This window comes from Cygnus atratus, chromosome 2 (genome assembly GCF_013377495.2).
Source record: "Cygnus atratus isolate AKBS03 ecotype Queensland, Australia chromosome 2, CAtr_DNAZoo_HiC_assembly, whole genome shotgun sequence".
In the NCBI taxonomy this organism is placed as follows: domain Eukaryota; kingdom Metazoa; phylum Chordata; class Aves; order Anseriformes; family Anatidae; genus Cygnus; species Cygnus atratus.
In genome coordinates, this window is record NC_066363.1 from 98845063 (window position 1) to 98862072 (window position 17010).

Sequence of the window (17010 nt, forward strand, 5' to 3'; positions counted from 1 at the left end):
ATCCAGGGCACTGTGGTCTCTACAATCTCTGCTCAAAGTAGTTTTTTAATGCTAATGTATTGCTGTTTCTTGCCCTATCCCAGCCCCAACCCCCCATGCAAAAAGTAATGGTCATTTTCTTCCTCATTTCTACTGTTTCAGTTTATCTCTGAAATAAGCATTAATTGTCTGAAAGATTCACTTTTGTTATACATGCCAAAAGAATATATATAAAATTCCTGCTAATAAAATTTGCAGGTGACACTGTAATTGTTAGCATGATTAATAACGATGATACTGCAGTCATACACAGCAAGTAGGATGGTTTCAGAAGCTAGGTTGGTTGAATCAAAATACGTACACATACAACCTGGCGCCAGGTTTCACACCTTTGCACAAAGCATGCAAGTAACTCACAGAATGCAAAAACACTGTGAAAAGCTGTGACATTGAAAATGATTTAGGGATTAGAGAGCCAACAGTTTTATGTGAGCTTCTAGTGTGATGTTGTAAGAAAGGTCCCATGCCATCCTTAGATGCAAGTAAGCAAGTAATAAGAAAATGTAATGATGCAATGTTCTTTTTATGACAGTGCAGAAACTAATGCCAGCATATCTACTTCCCACATTACTGCCTACATTTTAGAAAGTACACAAACAGCCACATTGGTTAGAAACAGAAGTTAAGGGGAAAAAAAATTAAAAACTCTGTTTTGCTTATTACATTTGAGTTTGCGACTTGGGTATCTTAACAGGGAATAAATGCTTGATTAAGGGATACCTTAACTTTGAGAAAACCTGTACCAAAACCAAAAGCAATAACTACAAGTTGTAGTTAAAATCAAATGAGAAATACAGCATGATTTCTTCAGCAATTACAGCAATTAACTTTTCACACAAGGGGAATGGCTTCTCCAACTTTTGGAGTTTTCAAATCAAACCTGAATGTCTTTCTAAAAGACAAAATTCAGTAAAACACAAAAGCAAGCTGTAGGAAAAAAATAAATAATAAAATAAAAAAAAACCACCTATGCAGTTTGTTTTATGTAGAAGGTCAGACTGGATGAGCTTAAGGCTTTCTCCAGGCTCAAAGTCTACAAGAAGTACAGTTTAAGTCTGAAAAATGTCATTGTGAGGTCAGACATTTATTGTGTTTCCATGATGTCATTGAAATTTGTTCAGTCTGCAAATTAAAATATATCCTTCCTGGCTGTCAATACTGCAAAACCATCTTAGGTTCTGAAAGTCAAATCTGATTCTTTAGTTGGAGGTATGATTGATTAGCCGATCCAAGATCTGTCTTGAAAGTATATATTGGAGAAACATCATTCTCTTCACATTATGTCCTCATAATGCTATTGTCTGCACAAAAATAAGTAAATGCACCATTTGGCTCTGTACTTTCAGCTTACTTCACAGTCATCATTCACCCAAGGAAACCCTGTTTTGAGAGTAGGGGGCAGCAAAATTTATTTTTTGTTCCTGTGAGAGTACATTTGCCTATGGACGCCGTGCTGCTCAGTAAGAAGTTATAGTATTCATGTAGATAGGCATTCAAAGTAGACATACACGTCAAGTGCAATCTCCTGTGTGTGCTTCACCACGAAATACTAAAATGGAATAGAGTTGACTGAAAGCACTAAACTATGTATTTAATTTACCTACCATTCTTAGAGTACATAAACAGAGTAAAATGTGTAAGATTTTTTGTCACTGTTTTTTCTGGCACTTTTTCAGGCTATTCAATATCCCAGATAAGCTGTCTTGTAAAACTATTAGTTTCAAATTGGACCACCCACAACAAAAAAAAGTATCACTGTTCTTTCAACTATACACAATTATGTCTAAATATTACATACAATATTTTAACTAGATAAGAAATCATGGCACATTGTAGATCTATTGATTGAGAAGCATAGGAACTGCCTGAACTGTATAGCTTCAAAAAGCTGCTAAAAACCCAAGAAGAAAAAAATTTAATCATCAAGGAAAAGCCTTCTGATCATATGTGCAAAGGTTTATCCTTAAAGAAAAAAAAAAAGAGAGAGAGAAAAAAAAAACATCATATTACATGAAAATAACCCCCTTCTCCTTAGTATAGATGGTGGTATGGACTTGCCTTTTTGACCACATAGGGTTAACATGAAAAGAGGTAGAGATGGTAAAATATGAAACTTGTTCTTTGGCTTCATCTTTCACATTCCTGTATCATACTAGAGCAGAAACTAATGAACTTGCTCATCTTTGAAAGCCCTTTTGCATGCTTCTTCCTTCACCCTTAACTCTGATCCTTGCAGATCTTCCCTTATGTGTGTGCCAATTTTACTGGTATAATATGTGCACTTTTATTAGTTGTGTTCTGATGATTTCTACTGAGAGATACTTAAAGCTTATACAAGTCAAAAACTATTTTATCACTTCTGAAGAAAACTAATAGGGCAGAGTCACTGAATGATAAGAGAGAGACCACTGAATTTATTTAATAATCCATGTCCATTTCACAAAAATGGCCTGTGTAATCCTTTTAAAAATAATAACCTGTTCATTTCAGACCTTGCACAATGCTTCTCTTTGTCCCTTGTAAGTCTCTCAAATGTCTTATTTTAAAGGAATATATAGTACTCCCGGAAGACATTTTCCCATTTCTATTCTCTTCAACTCCTGTGAGCCCTTGTTCTGTGTGATAAGGCAATCTCCTTCGGGATCTGAGCTGTGTAGTTTCGCACCACGAGTGACAAGGACTCGACTTGAATAACTGCTGTGCGCAGGTTGTAATTATGTCAGCTGGAGTGTTGAACAAGGGGACTGATTAATGTGAGCCCCAGCCCAGGCACAGTCCCTATCAAAACCTTCGTGCAGGCCAGCAGTGGGGATGGGTTAAAGCAGAAAGACAAAACATGCTGTATCGTCCATGATAGATGAATTGCTCCAACAGTCTTCAGGCAGATGTTCCAGGACAGTATAATATACAATTACTCTGCCTTATCACCTTCCCAGGGACAATAAAGCTTCCTCCTTCTATAGCTCATGTGAGTGAAGGCAAAATTAGTTTTACTTTTACAACACTGACTCACTTATCATGTTGCCTTGATTGTGCTTTTACAGCTAAAGAAAACATATATTCCACTCTTAACAAAACGAAACAGAACAAAACAAAAAAAAAAAAAAGGAAAAGAACCCAACACTCCTCACCTTTTATATAAAACCAAAAAAATTCCTTTAAATCTATTTTGCATGATAGTCACACAGTCCTTAAAGGGCTAATTCAGTATGGTCTTCTAAGGAGCACAGCTAACTTTAGAAAAACTGGACCTATTCATAGGCTTAATGCCATCTACATGTATAGAGGTACGTTCCTGAATCAAGTCGGAATGCACAGATAGTAAAAAAATACATAGGTTCTGTACAAAAGATGCCTATGTGAATAACATGCCTTTAGCAACTATAACTAAGCACTCATTCTAAAAATACCACAGTACTCTTGTAAAACAATTCTTTGAGAAGTCATTAATCCACATACCTCTTTAGAGGCCACAGGAGTTTACTGTGTAACTACTATAAATAATCTAAGTATTTCCAAAAAGTAAGCATAAGTTAAGTAAATAGAAGAAATTTGTGTAGAAAAATACATGTATAATTGTTACTTTTTTGTTATCAGATGGATACAGGTTTTGTTTTCTTTGTTGTTGTTGGTTTGCTGCTGGGATAGAAATGGTCTGTATATATCAAGGCTATTTCCGTGAGTTTACAGAACAGCAGCTTACTAACACGAAGTGAATAGTAAGAGAATAATAGAGTTCGTAATATCCTGATATCCTTTCTTTCTAAATACTGGATGGTTATAGATCAGAAAACGGTGCTTTAAAGGAAATAGCCTAAATAACTTCACTCGTATTCCAAGATCCATTGCTTTCAGTGCTACCCTTTCTCCAGCTGTATAACATTGACACGATCTCAAAGAAAATAAAACAAAACAAAAAAGTGCAGTCAGAAATGAATTTAGAGAGACACATATTTGAAGGTCAGGTTTAAAAACAACACCCAACTAAAACAGCCAAGCCTGATCCTGACAGTGCTTATGCTTAAGACTGCTCATGCTAAAGTATTTGAAAAATCTATTTATATACATTTAGTTCTCATGAAAGGTATTAGGTTACTAGTCCTAGAAATGAGAGATGAGATTTTCTAAGGAGACTATGGGAATTAGGCACTGAAATTGCACTTCAACTGAATGCAGGCTCCCAGCTGTTCAAGCTTCTTTGAGGTTTTAGCCATTAAAGACTATCACAGTCTTGGCAACAGTAGGGTTTCACCATAAGGGTACAGGTTTTCCTATACTCCTGTGGTGAAATGCAATCCTATATTTATGATGCGAAAACTGGCTCCAAGAAAGCTGGTATGTTCCCACTGCACAGCACATTGACTTGAAAGGATACCATTACAGAATGATGTTATGCCACTCACTGTATGGAGGAACAACAGAAAAATCAGTCTTGGCCTCAGAAAAATTACAACCTAAGCACTGAAAAGGACAAGACAATCAGAAAATAGGCAAAAAAAAACCAAAACAACAAAAAAAAACAGCACATCTGCAATACAGGGTAGAAATAAGCTTCTGTTTGATTCAGGTACGCTGTTGGGCATGGCAGTACTAGAAGGCAACCCTATCTGTCTACCATAAGCACTTAAATTCCCAGTACAATTAGTGGAGATAAGAAAGACCTGATGTATGTCTCAAGACTTGCTTAAATTAGGTGCCTACTGTTTCTGAAGCTTTAAGTAACCCATATGAAACATTAGGAGCTCCTATGTGCTCAGGAGAAGGAAGCACTGGAGTCCCTAGCTTTCTAGAAATAAAGGCACTATTATGGGAAATAAAAATTCTGAGTTCAGGGCTGTCCTTATCTTCAGGAGGGCTGAATCCAATTCTCTTGTGTCCCAGGAAAGTGTATAAGCTGGCACGAAATACACTCTTTCTTCCTGAAACTCTGCCAAGGATAGTGAGGAACTGCTAGGAGCCAAAAGCACTTCTAATCCCTGTTTACACCATTGTTCTTCTGTTCTCATTTGTGGTTCCCATATAAATTTCTTGCAAAATCCAAACAACAGCTTTCCAAACCCTTGTTCTGTGCCATCTCAACTCAGAATACTAAACAGTAACAAGAATCAGGCTTTGGATGGCACTGTTGTTATTAATTAAATGAATCCTGGCTTGTCTAATTTTCAGGCCTTTAGCATATAACCAAGAATACAGGAATAGGCCTGTTCCCCTAATAGGTGTATCAAAAACCTTGAGGCAGATATACCCATCTCCTCAGGCCTGACACTTCTGAGCACACCTCAGTGATTTCACTTACTTGTGCAAGAACTTGTGAACTCAGTAGAGAGGGAATACAGAAACAGAAATTCCTAAAGGAGTAGCTGCTCTGGGATTTACATTTTTTTGGTGTGATTTCGGGCATCAGGATCCCATCTGTAAAGTTTAGCGGAAACAGAAGTAACTGGGCTCTTGATCCCACAATCTACTTGCCTAGTTTAACTTTTTTGTGTTTCAGGATACAAAGCCTTGTGACAGGTGTTACCAACTCTCTGGCTTTCCATTTCTCTCTTGTACTTCATGAGGGGTGGAGAATCGTGGCTTCACGAAGGACATGGAGGTGATGTGATTAACATTAGTGGGGCCACGACTTCGTTCTTTGTCTTTACTTCTGTTTTATACCATCAACCCCATGACAGAAGACACCATCCAGCCCTTCTTTCAGGGAGAGCTGACTCCCAGCTAAGCTTTGGAGCAGAGGTGCTTAGACGGCGGGAGGCTTAGCTATCATCCTTCCTGTTACAAGGCCCCTGCCATGCTACTGGTGAACTGAAGCTAAAAATGAGCACTTGAGAGCAGGAAAAGAACATGAAGATTCTCATAGTATTATGTCATAACATGGTCTGAGAGAAAAAAGATCCAAATATAAAAGAGCAAGTCAAGAACAGAGGAGGTTGGACGAGAACTCAGCTAGAAAAAACAAATGCTATATTTACTTTTCAAAATATACCTTGAGCACTAATAGAGCTACCGTCACCCAATACTGTGAGCACCTCATCTCTTGCACCACCACCAGGCAACAAAGAGCAGTTCCCAAGCTGCTCTCATCGGCCCACACATAAGGGCTGATTGCCTGACTTGATGCCATCGCGTTTTTTCCAACAGACTGGATAGTAGCCACCTGCTTGCCCTAGCAAGGGCTTGGATTTAGGTCTTCCTTCCCTGGTCTGACAGAGATTTAAACAAATCAAGTACAGATTCCTTTATCTTTGAAACCTTTCTTTTACCTGAAAGTATTTTTATTGCTTCTCAAAATGACTAGATTTTAGCATGCAAAAATCAATCAGCTAAATAACCGTATAAGATGACTGTGCTATAATTTATTAGTGCTGATCAAAATCTTAAAGGCTGGATAATTAAAATTCAAATTAAAATGTGATGAAAGTCACATTTAGTCACCTAAAGGAAAAGGCTGAATTCCAAATAGGTACAGAGCCACTGGACCCTGTGAGAGATGAGAATTTGTGGATACTCATTATCACCAAAACCATGTAAAAAAACCTGAGTATTTATTCAAACTTTGCTTCTTTTCCTCATGCAAATACATCTATCTAGACCTATGTGTTATGTCACAGTTCATCAGTAGATGACCTAAAAAAAGTGTGGAAGAAAAGCCAAAGAAAGCACTTGTGGAATAATCTGTCCATAACTGGAAGCTTCTTCCTGCTCACTGACTGAATTAGAAATGTCAGTGCTCCCCATCTTAGGGCCATATATCTTTTCTAACTAATCTCTTTTCTAAAAAAAACCACAGGTATCTGTGTGTGTTCTCTTTATCCTTAAAAATAGCTGTTAAGTTTTAACACCTTTTTAACATGACTTGTCCTGACAACTTGCACCAAACAGTTAATTTGGGGTCCAAAACCATTAACACGCGAGCACTGTGACTACTGAAGCACGGTTTCCTATGAATCCTTGCTCTGTTAACTAAATCTCCCAATGCAGTAACAGCAGACCCCCAACACAACCTCCAAGACACTCCCATCAGCCAAGGAATACAGCTGTGCTGGGTGGTGAGGCTGGGAACAATACACTGTCTGGCTGTAAGACAGAAGAATGCGTGAAAGCTGAATTTTGTGCCTGCCTGTTTCTCACCGGCTCTCTCCTCTCCTCATTCACCTCTTTCAAGAAAGATGTACGAACTTAAATTATCTCAGCAACTACTACGGCGTGTCAATTTTGACTGAAACTGGCCAACAGCTTTACAAGTTATTAAAGAAACTGACAGAAGATGGATGGATGGATGGTCAGGTGCAAGCCTCAGAATAAGCTAGGGACACCAGGCTAAAAATCAATCCTCTTTAACTGATTTATAAAAATTGCCGTTTTGAACTCAAGACACACCTTCTCTTTCCTGAAAAGAAAATGAATTACTAATGGATTGTTTGTATTTTAAAATACCCACAGCAGATATCTCCAAAACTTGCTAATAGAAATGGTTCTCTGTATCCTACCAAGAGCTTGTTAATAAAAAGATTTACAAAATACCGTATTTTTCTAGTGAAAAACCATTAGAACTGAAGAATTCCTTTTGATACTTTCCCAGTAACTTCTACAACTCTGAGATGATTCAAAAGTATTGCTTGCCCTGTAGATGGTACATGCAAAATTTCAAATAGAAATGTTTAGAGGAGCTTAGGACGGGAAGATGTTCCACACTGGATTTCTAGCAGAATAAATGATGTTCCTCAAGTACAGAGTTGTTAGCGAGAATCCATAATTAGCTTGAATGAGGACTGCAGGAGAGCGTACTGAAGTGATAAACACAAAGCTATAAATAGGATATTTTAGGTGTACTTGTAGTACCACAATAAACTAAGAGGAGGATGTTCAGGTGGTTTATGATGTCAGTAGAACCACTTGATCTATTTGTGGAATTATAACCCAAAGAGATTTACAGTATTGTGGACTGAAGAGTTTCTAGTTGTGTGTGTGGGGAGGGGTGATGATAACAATGCTAGAAATATAAATAGATAGCAATGGTGAAGAGCATCAGAAGTGCTACTTTAAAGCACTATTTAAAAATACACAAGTATGTGTATGGAGCTATATCCTAGGAATCACAGTGAGCTGGGCAGTTTGCCTCAGTGGAAAGCAAAGCAAACCAGACTCGGCCTGGCAGTCAGCTGGCCTGAGGCAGGGAGCAACCTGCAACTGTGCTACCGGCCCTGGGAGCACCAGGGGGATCCTGGCAGTACTTGGGAGCCTAAAGTCATTTTCTGACCTCCTCTTTACTTCAGGAAAAAGAATCAATTTGCTCTTGGGCTATGAACAGCAGCAGATTATTTCCTGTCCCATTCAGATCCCACTACCTCCCTATTTCAGTTCATTTACAAAAGGAGGTGGAGAAGTACTGAGGAAAATCTCCAGTCCGACCCCTTGCCTGTGTGGGTGGGAGATGGAAGAGCAGCGTTGCACCAGCTTCTTTCTCCCAACACACTGTGCCCCAGTGTCTGTGACCTGTGAGGGAAAGAGAAGGAGTGCCACGTAGTCCGCACCTCTTCTCTGAGAATGCAGAATGAAAAGCAATAGCTTTGGCCCTCAGCATCCAAGAATACAGGAGACTCTCTTTCATATACATTTTGGATTATGTGTTTAGTTTTCCCTTGATTATTCTTCCATTATTAAAAGAACAAATTAAAAAAAAATACTATTCAGCTAAATGTAATATTATGTGAGAGACTGAAGATAAAAAATGAACAAGTAAACCTAAATAATAAACCTAATAATAAACAGATCCTATGAATGCTTTACACCACTTTTTACTTTTTTAATAGACAGAAAGGAAAAATATATTTGGGATTTAAGTGTTTTTCCAAAAAAGAACTATGGTAACACAAGATCAGCACTCCTCACTTCCAATAGCAAAACTGGGGGCTATAAATGCTGACTTGTATAAAGTCCTCAAGAGGTCTCAACAATACCTATGCCTGCTATTCAGACCTAAAGACGCCCAGCAAAACCACACAGACCATGCCAATCAGGGATAAAACTGTTGTAAGGAGCGACTTAATAATAAGTCACTTGGACAAAAAGCTCCTCTCCAGCCTGCTCTTTGTATGGGCTTTTGGTCCTTTGGGGCTTGCCACCCGGTGGGGGAGAGGCTGGCCAGGAGCACCAGTCCCCAGGCTCCAACTCTGCCCAGGAGCTTCAGTCCTGCCCTGTTTTACTGTGGCCCAGGGAAAACACCCATCAGCCCTCCTGCAAAGGCTCAGGCCTGGCATATCTGGCCCACAGCTTCCATTTCTGAAGCAGTGAGGGGGTCTGGAAATTCAGGGAACCGCGGTACCTGTGTTCCCAGAACCCCAGCACACCAGTCTGGAGTAAATCAGGCAGAAGCTGTCACAGAAACAAGGGCGACTCTGCTGGAATCAACAAGCTCCTTCATTTATCTTCAATAAAGCAGGGCTTCCTAACAAATTCATACTTATTTAAAAATTGCTCACAAATTCCAGTTCACTAGAAGTATCTAAGCAGCAAAAAGATACATATATAGTTTTATTTCCTTCCTTCCTTTCTTCATTTTCAGCCCAACAATTATTTTCTTTCTCTTATTTTCATCAGCATTTACAGTGCAAATATCTTTCCTTCCCCTGCCCCTGCTCTAGGCTATTCCCCTTTCTGGAACGGTTTCTGAACAGAATTTGTTTTCTAGTACTTCCTAGCATTTTAACTTATTTTGTATCTGACATATGAAGGAATGAAGGAGGAAGAGGGAAGGTTGTTATAAAGACAGTATTACTCCAGAAACTTTTTAACATGGTAATGGCCATACTGTCTGGAAATAAATCATATGTAACACAGCAGACTTGTATATTAATTTCACCTCTAAGGCCTGTAAAACTACCAAAATATTTTTCAAAGATTGCTAACTACCACTCAGGTAGTTAGCAATAACAATTCCTTGTAGACTGACCACCCCGAAAGGTTGCTTTGACCTTTTTATAATGACTGGATCGGGGATTAAGGAACGGTAAAAGAAACAAACTCTTTTTTTTTTTTTAATTCTGTGTTAACAGGCAAAAGTAAAGGAAACATGTAGAGTCGCTTTAGTCTTTCTTAAAACTACTTTTTACCTTAAAGGGTCATATTAATTAATCTATGATCCCAATGATTAGTTTTAGATCAAATTATGCAAACAAATGAAAGTCTATTTGTAGACACAAAAGAAGAACTTCCTTTTTATCAGAAGCACTACAAGAACAGGAAATTACAAGTCTTTTTTTTTTTTTTTTAAAGCTACGCTCAGTCCATAGCATTGCCATTCTTGAAGTTAGCATTGAAATTCTATTTACTATCAAAACACAGCCTATGTATGGTTATTTTAGTTTGAAATACATGCAGGTGTTCCAAATTTATAAACATTTTGACTTATTAAATATAAATATAGGTATATTTATTTTAATATATTTATGTTCCATAAGAAGAAAGGAAGAGATACAATAGCGATGATTACATGGGATAGGGAAAAAGAAGTGTGAGGACAGAGAGAAGATAAAATGAGGTAATAGAAGACATTAGTTAGAACCTGTCCACTGCATGAAGGGCTCTTATTCATATTTCCAAGACACCAATTACTTCAGGCTTTGGGTTAAGTAGTTTGGACTTCAATGTAAAAAAGGGTGCACCTGTACGCCCCTGTACTGAGTGCCTGGGTCACAAGAGTTTAGGGACAAAGCCCAAATTGGACAGCAAGGGGGAGACACTACCTACTGGAAGAAACCAGGAACCTGGAAATGGCTTTGCAGAACTTCAAGCAAAGCGTGAACTGACAGAGTGCTGAGCTAGGACCACAACAGGCTGCAGCAGAGACAAGTTGACCAAAGTTAAAACTGCACAAAAAATTTTACACTGATGTCTGTATGTCTCAGTAACATCAAACTCAGTGGTTAAAACAACTGAGTAATTTAGCATGACATTTAGGCCCAAATATATCACTTTAAAATTGCTCTTCACAGGATTCAATCCAAAACGAGGCTCGAATACTATTATCCATACATGCATGTGCATCACTGTTTTAAAGATACTTGAAAATCCCAAGTCTGTGGGTGAATGTTAGCACAAAAATCACAGATTCATTGAATTTAAAAGGCAGTTTTTAGTTCCTCTTAATTACAGTGAGCACAGGAAAATAAATAAATAAATAAATAAATATTTTTGGGAAATGGGAGTAAATAAATAAATATAATAAAAGAACAAAAAACAACAAAAAAGCTAGAGTTACCATTGTTCACAGAATTATTGATGGATTTTCATATCGTAGGGAATAAGTATTATTCATTATAATAAATAAAAAAGCTGTATTACCCTTCTACTAAGTACAGTGTATTTACTATGCCATTAATTAAAAATATGGAAAGCAATCATCTTCACAAAGTAACTAGTGTATGCTGATGCTGTGCAAAAGCCACTTAAATGGGCAATTTTGTTGTGGACATATGTCCGGTCTACATACACCTACTACTTGTGTGTGTGTTTATGATTTATTTTTTTTTAAAGAAACAGTCATGTAATCTAATAAATGTACATTTTCTCAAGTGGTCCATGCCATGACGTTGTCATCTGGCAGGGAAGATGGGCAGAGCCAAGAGAGTGGCAGTTTAAGTTCTTTTGTACGCTGCCACCAACAATTCTGCAAAATTTCAGACAGGACTTCTCAGTCGGTGCAGACAACACGCACATCTCTCAGTGAGGGCCGTACCATTAGTTGTGTGCTCTCTAACTCCACAAGTTTTTGAATTTTAGGAACTACAGATGAAGTCAAGTCTCTCGGTTAACATGATGGATGATTTTGCACTATCACATTTAATTGCCATGTGAACTATCTGCTACAGCTAAGGTGGATATAAAATGTTTTATTAAGTCACAGAAGCATCATAAGTGGAATAATACTAATCAATGTTTTGTATGCCTCGTATTCACTAGAATAATTAAAGTGTTTTTGCAGCTCTACATTTTTTTTTCAGATTTTCTTTTTCTTTTATAGCCTTAAATGCTACAGTACATTTTATGCGAGATTAATGGAAGTATTATCAAATACTTTATCTGAATGTTTATTAAAAACTAAGGGCTGAATAATGCTCTGAGGAGTCTGCATCTGGGAACCACGCCCATGCGCTGACAGAATTTCTCTCCAAACTTCCATCTTCATTTGTTTATAAGGCTGCTAGCGCAATGCACTGGATGCCCTCAGCTCCTGCTCCAGAGCACAAGGGAAGCTTAAGTGCTTCCTGAAGGCCCAGCATGCTCTATTACATACAAGCATTATTGTCCTTCGCAATTTCTTGCTCGTACAAAGTATATGCAATTTATTTTTGCCTGAGTCTGCCTTTGTGATATACAGAGAAGTGTTTTTCCATAGCGCAGTGGTGGTTGCCACTTGGCGTCCTCATCAGCCTCACTCTCCACACAGCTGTATAACCTAGTTATTTCCTGCACATGCATATAAAACTTCACTGGTAAAAAGTGCATATTAATGCTAACATTTTAATGATAAATACACTGTTTCATCATTTTATGTAGAGTTGCCTTAATGGCCTTTCAGTTTCGCTATGAATAAGTATATACCGTTATCTCAGCATTTAAAGCAGTCCCTAGTTATCCTTGATAAAACCAGGGAATAGCGCACAGCTGACGCAATGATATCGAGACAACGAAAGGTTATTAAATGCACTAAAACAAACAGCGAGAAAACACTTACTTCGCACATTCTTCTGACTGGGGTGCAAATCCTACAGTGTATCATGAACTGGTCTTTACAGCTTATGAACATATACTATAAGTCAGAGGGAAAGAGGAACTCCCTAGGGATGCTGTCCAAAAAAAGAAAAGTAGCCCCTGTGGAGTCGCTCCCCCTAAGTCATGCCGCTGCTGCTGCTGAAAATACGCAATGAATCCTTCTGCACTTGGAATTTCAGATGCCATAATCCCTTGCAGAATGTTGTCTAATTATTTTATTATGCATAATAAATGTAAAATATTTATTTTAGTTTACATAATTATATTAAAAATGTATGCTATTTATTCTCAGTCTTGTAAGGCATCCTTCACAAGTCATATACTTCACGGAAAGGTGCATTTATGGAATTCATGCTGTTTTGCTGGCCTGGCTTTGTGATTTACACAGCTTCTAAACCCTTCTTATCTCTGACAGTGGAACATCACCATTCCCCTGGATGCTGTCCTCCATTCCTTCCTTCCCCTCGCCACCACAGGTACTCCATGCAAAATTAAACCACGCAGTAGAGTCCCAGACAAGCAAGAGTCATTTTCTTTAACTGCAGCACAGGGACGAAACAGAGTATGTTAACATTATACCTGTCCCACAGTCTCATGGTCAAAGTCGTAGCAATACTGATTCTGTAACGTGAAACTAAGCCGGCGTTCCTCCTGAGCCCTGAACTCCAACAAATTTGAATCGAAAAGCAGGGCTCTGCCTTTTGACACAGCCCTCCAAACAAAGTAATCCAAATCCGTTTTGTACTAAAACATCCCCCTCACTCACACCTTGAACATAAATTATTATTTCCCTAAGAAGCTGTGATAGCCACACGGAAAGTTAGTACTAATGATACTTGAATCTGAAGCCTAACATACAACTAAAATGAGGTTCCTAATTCCATAGGAATTCTTTACGTTAAACACAGGCTCAAAACTAGTTATATTTCTGAAAATGCTGTATATCTGCATCTTTCACTGACATCATTGGCCATATATATAGGAGTTTAGCACTTCAGAAATCAGGTTAAACTCAGGTGCCTAAATATATTGCAGAACTAAAAGGTCTGGCCACAGAACAGACCGTTTTAGAAATTAGTTGAAGTTCACAGGCATTATTCAGCTTCACGACGTTACATGACTCTTTGCTTCCTACTGTGCCCATCGCAAAATGCAAACAGTATTTTGGATGGTATTACTCTAGGATCGTGCAATCTAAAAAGTTTAGCTGCATAACACATCTTTTGTAAATGACTCAGAAATATAAAATAAGCATTGCATATATAATGCTGGTATATGAGGCTGATTCTGTATTATAAAATTGCTGTGAACTTTAATTAGGAGTAAACGGATATTTTTGTGTGATGAAGCACAATAACGTAAGAATGGCGAAACACACTTTGATTTGAAAATGAAAATGCAAAGGAAAAATGTGCATCATTTAAAAAAATATCTACATAGGATTAACCTAATTTTAAAATACAAATGTGAAAAAATATAGCTGAAACTTTTAACAAGCAATTTTTTTATTATATATATTTTTCTTCCTTGAAAATGAATTGTATTTTAAAAACTAGACTGAAAATATAATTTCTATTTATAATTACTAGAAGTTGAATACTGTTATATAGTGAAGCAGAAGTTCACTTATTTGTTAACAATGTACTAAAGATTTAGAAAAAAATAAGTATCGACTATTACAAAAAGTACAAAAAGTAGAGGCGAATGATATTAGTTTTGCAAGAATATTTACTTACAATCATAAACATAGATTATAAAAGCAATGCAGTGAAATAAAATGACCAACATTTCCCATTTCCTTTTGGGAATGTGCGTGCTATTGAGAATATAAAATTTGTGCGATGGAAATGCTAGATTAGTTTATTATTCACTTGGGGAAACCACATCCATTCATGTCTTTTCCTAGTTAAGAAAAGACTTTCCCATGCTGAGTGTTAGAGGGAACAAATTCCCTTTTCTGTTGCACGCAGCCAAGATCTTTTCCCCCATGGTATCTTACAGTCTATTTCACTTTAGTTTTTGCAGCTAAGAAAAAAAAGTTATAGGTGCCTGTATAGTCACAAATGATTCAGATTTTCATAACAGTTCCTAAATTCAGATTCACTTCTTTTAATAGCCTGCCTTTCTGTACTTCTAGCTAAGGTCAACTAGCCTTTCGCTCGCTAGACAAGAGGCAAGAGGTTTTGCAAGGTAACTGTTCAGAATTTCTTCCTGAGGAACTTCAAAGCTTGAAAGCAGTGATCTCTAAGAACATACTGAGCCGGACAGGAATAATTACAACATCTTGTATTTGGAGCTTGTTTATTCGAGTGTCCCAAACTGCTTTATGGAATACAGAGATCACTCCACCGATCAGTGGAAGGAGGCATGGTGATAGCACTAACAGTGCTCTGCTCCAGATCCATGCACAAGATGAGGAATATTCCTCTCGCTGAAGCTACAAAGGTCATTAAAGAGTCTGCAGTTGCCAAGCAACACCCAACAGCATCATCTGAAACAGCCTGGGTGAACTCAGAGCCTGCCGGCTGAGCTGGAGTCACCAAAGTGAGAACTCAGGCTCCAGGCACGGGGGTGAATTTTATCACCGGGCCAGCAGAATTTAAAATCTTGATTTCAGGTTTTCTGTAGGTGACACTCACAAGAGTAAGTACGATCTGCTGAACTGGTGTGAAGGACATGATTTACAGGGTTGCTAATACCTTTTCAGGAAAACAGGTAGCACTGGCTGAGCTGACAAGGAGGCAAGGTGTGAGTTCCTTAAAAATGTATTAAAACAAAAAGGAGAAAAAAAATGAGAGAGTTGGACAGAGCACATAAAACATATTTGCCAACAAGGCTGCCTAATATCCCAGGACAGTGGAAACTGGCAGGCACAAGCAGGACTGCTGGGCTAATAAATACAGCGGCCCCTCTGCTGGCTCCTCCGCTGCTACACAAAGTGCCTCACTGCCTCTGTGAGCTTGCAGCAGCAGCAGCACAGCTCTCATTGCTGCATCCCTGCCAGATGTTTTGCAGCTGAGCTCAGAACGAGCTTCCTGCAGAATCAAAGCTGCATCAGCTGGTATCTGGAGAGCTCAGCCTCCAAAGAGTCAAAATTGGCCTATGAGGAATGGAAACTAGCATCCTGTTATTATGAAGCATTTATTTTTCAATAATATACAGGCAGGGGGTCTTAGAGATTTCTTGTTAACCCTGATAAAATTACTAAATTATGTTTTCTTCTTCTCTAATAATATCCAATATAATAAAATACTTGTAAAAACCTGTCATTTCTTGAAATTCCTATCCCATACAGCAAACTGTCCATCTGAAGAAAAGTATCTCCTGTCTTTCACTGCACAGGACATTAAAGTTATTTTGTCATACTAAGCAGGGGAATTACATTCACTCATTGTGCAAGTGTAAGAAACCCCAGCTGCAAACTTTGATTCATACTCACAGTGCTCCTATTCTGTAGTGTCTCCATGTCAGAAGCTCAAACCCCCTGCAACTCACCTCTCTACCTAGTTCTGTATTAAGACCATTCCTCCTGACCATGAAAGTGGATGACCACAGGGTTAAGCCTTCCCAAACATGCATCCTCAAAGAGATAAGCGCTCCTTTTACCTTCACGGCTGCACAGCATGTCAAGCTATCACATATATGCTCTCACTTGCTTCAACACAGATCTTTTAACATAACCATTTTGATGAATAAAACAACACCTGTCCTTCTTAAATGACTTATCAAAGCCAATAGAAACACTCCATTTTTGAAAGAAAAAAAAAGGGAGGAGGATGCCATAAGGTAGAAGCACAGAAAGGGAAGCCACCCCCTCCAGGTTATCAAATTCATTTCTCCACAGTTCTAGGCAGTAATTTAATGGGAGCTCAGTAAGAGTTCACAGAACATTTGCTCCATATGCACAGACCAACAAAAATTTTTGCACAGAAAATGCATGATCTCTGTAGAAGCTTTCTGTACAGAAGCTTTCTTTAAAGAGGCTCATAAATACTTTGAAACCAGGTATTATGAGAGTGGCTAGCCTTTGTTATACAATCTTGTTTTAGGAAACTACATTAAAACTTATACTAAAAGAACATTACAGTTGTATGCTCAGCATTAAAAGAAAAAAAATGCTACAGTGGTATAATCAGATGGTTAGCTTTCTCCTCTTGTGTGCATGCATCACAGCACATGCATCTAATTCCATAGCCA

General features: G+C 38.1%; 1 protein-coding gene across 3 annotated transcripts in view; it reads right to left on the bottom strand.

The window, feature by feature from the left end:
• ZNF407 (zinc finger protein 407) overlaps positions 1–17010 on the bottom strand; it is a 337501-nt gene that overhangs the window by 109991 nt on the left and 210500 nt on the right. The window lies entirely within an intron of this gene.